Source organism: Parambassis ranga, chromosome 14 (genome assembly GCF_900634625.1).
Source record: "Parambassis ranga chromosome 14, fParRan2.1, whole genome shotgun sequence".
NCBI classification, from domain to species: Eukaryota; Metazoa; Chordata; class Actinopteri; family Ambassidae; genus Parambassis; species Parambassis ranga.
Window position 1 is genome coordinate 383176 of NC_041034.1, and position 2500 is coordinate 385675.

General features: G+C 54.4%; 1 protein-coding gene across 3 annotated transcripts in view; it reads right to left on the bottom strand.

The window, feature by feature from the left end:
* The window catches only part of ap4m1 (adaptor related protein complex 4 subunit mu 1), an 11492-nt gene that overhangs the window by 1676 nt on the left and 7316 nt on the right, over positions 1-2500 (bottom strand). The gene's annotated exons all lie outside the window — the stretch shown is intronic.

The window sequence follows — 2500 nt, forward strand, 5'->3', positions numbered from 1 at the left end:
GAGAGGAGGAAGAGGAGAGGAGGAGGAGGAGAGGAGGAGAGGTGGAGGAGAGGAGGAGAGGAGGAGAGGTGGAGGAGAGGTGGAGGAGAGGAGGAGAGGTGGAGGAGAGGAGGAGGAGAGGAGGAGAGGAGGAGAGGTGGAGGAGAGGAGGAGGAGGAGAGGAGGAGGAGAGGAGGAGGAGAGGAGGAGAGGAGGAGGAGAGGAGGAGGAGAGGGGAGAGGAGAGGAGGAGAGGTGGAGGAGAGGTGGAGGAGAGGTGGAGGAGAGGAGAGGAGGAGGAGAGGAGGAGAGGAGGTGGAGGAGAGGAGGAGAGGTGGAGGAGAGGAGGAGGAGAGGAGGAGAGGAGGAGAGGTGGAGGAGAGGAGGAGAGGAGGAGGAGGAGAGGAGGAGGAGAGGAGGAGGAGAGGAGGAGAGGAGGAGAGGTGGAGGAGAGGAGGAGGAGAGGAGGAGAGGTGGAGGAGAGGAGGAGGAGAGGAGGAGAGGAGGAGGAGAGGAGGAGGAGAGGAGGAGAGGTGGAGAGGAGGAGAGGTGGAGGAGAGGAGGAGGAGAGGAGGAGGAGAGGAGGAAGAGGAGAGGAGGAGGAGGAGAGGAGGAGGAGAGGAGGAGGAGGAGGAGAGGAGGAGGAGGAGGAGAGGAGGAGGAGAGGAGGAAGAGGAGAGGAGGAGGAGGAGAGGAGGAGGAGGAAGAGGAGGAGGAGGAGAGGAGGAAGAGGAGAGGAGGAGGAGGAGGAGAGGAGGAGGAGAAGAGGAGGAGGAGAGGAGGAAGAGGAGAGGAGGAGGAGGAGAGGAGGAGGAGAGGAGGAGAGGAGGAGGAGGACGAGAGGAGGAGAGGAGGAAGAGGAGGAGGAGGAGAGGAGGAAGAGGAGGAGGAGGAGGAAGAAGAGGAGGAGGAGGAGGAGGAGGAGAGGAGGAGGAGGAGGAGGAGAGGAGAGGAGGAGGAAGAGGGAGGAGAGGTGGAGGAGGAGAGGAGGAGGAGGAGGAGGGAGGAGGAGGAGGAGGAGAGGAGGGAGGGAGGAGGAGGAGGAGGAGGAGAGGAGGGAGGAGGAGAGGAGGAAGTTAGCTCTGATTCTGATACAAAGCAATGTTCCATGTTAGCATGAAGATCTGCTGAAGTGTTCATGGATGTAGAATTTAATAATAATAATAATAATAATAATAATAATAATAATAATAATAATAATAATAATAATAATAATAATGCATTGGTCTTATATTGCGCTTTTCTGCTCTGTTGGGCGGACACTCAAAGCGCTTACATTGAGATGCATTATTCTTTCACACCACATTCACACAGTGGCAGTGGTGAGCTACCAGTGGTTGCCACAGCTCCCCAGGGGGAGACTGACGGAGACGTGGCTGCCAAGGTGCGCCTACGGCCTCTCCGACCACCGCCGACTCATTCGTACGCATTCATACACCAGTGAGTGCACTGGAGGTAATGCGGGTAAAGTGCCTTGCCCAAGGACACAACAATGAGTAGGTCGAACCGCCGACCTTCCGGTTATTGGACAACCCTGCTCACCACTGAGCCACTGCTGCCCTTAACCTGTGTGTCTCTGTGTGTGTGTGTGTCTGTGTGTGTCTCTGTCTCTGTGTGTCTCTCTGTGTGTCTCTGTCTCTGTGTGTGTGTCTCTGTGTCTCTCTGTGTGTCTCTGTCTCTGTGTGTGTCTCTGTGTCTCTCTGTGTGTCTGTCTCTGTGTCTCTCTGTGTGTGTCTGTCTCTGTGTGTGTGTGTCTGTGTGTGTCTGTCTCTGTGTCTCTGTCTCTGTGTGTCTCTCTGTGTGTCTCTGTGTCTCTCTGTGTGTCTGTCTCTGTGTGTGTGTGTGTCTCTGTGTCTCTCTGTGTGTCTGTCTCTGTGTCTCTCTGTCTGTCTGTCTCTGTGTGTCTCTCTGTGTGTGTCTGTCTCTGTGTGTGTGTGTCTGTGTGTGTCTCTGTGTGTGTCTGTCTCTGTGTCTCTGTCTCTGTGTGTCTCTCTGTGTGTCTCTGTCTCTGTGTGTGTGTGTCTCTGTGTCTCTCTGTGTGTCTGTCTCTGTGTGTGTGTGTGTCTCTGTGTCTCTCTGTGTGTGTCTGTCTCTGTGTGTGTGTGTCTGTGTGTGTCTCTGTCTCTGTGTCTCTCTGTGTGTCTGTCTCTGTGTCTCTGTCTCTCTCTGTGTGTCTCTGTCTCTGTGTGTGTCTCTGTGTCTCTCTGTGTGTCTGTCTCTGTGTGTGTGTGTGTGTCTCTGTGTGTCTCTCTGTGTGTGTCTGTCTCTGTGTGTGTGTGTGTCTCTGTGTGTCTCTCTGTGTGTGTGTGTGTCTCTCTGTGTCTCTGTGTGTGTCTCTGTGTGTCTGTGTGTGCGTCTCTCTGTGTGTCTCTCTGTGTTTCTCTCTGTGTGTCTCTGTCTGTGTGTGTGTGTCTCTCTGTGTGTCTCTCTGTGTGTGTGTCTCTGTGTGTCTCTCTGTGTGTCTCTGTGTGTGTGTCTCTGTCTCTGTGTGTCTCTGTGTGTCTCTCTGTGTGTCTCTCTGT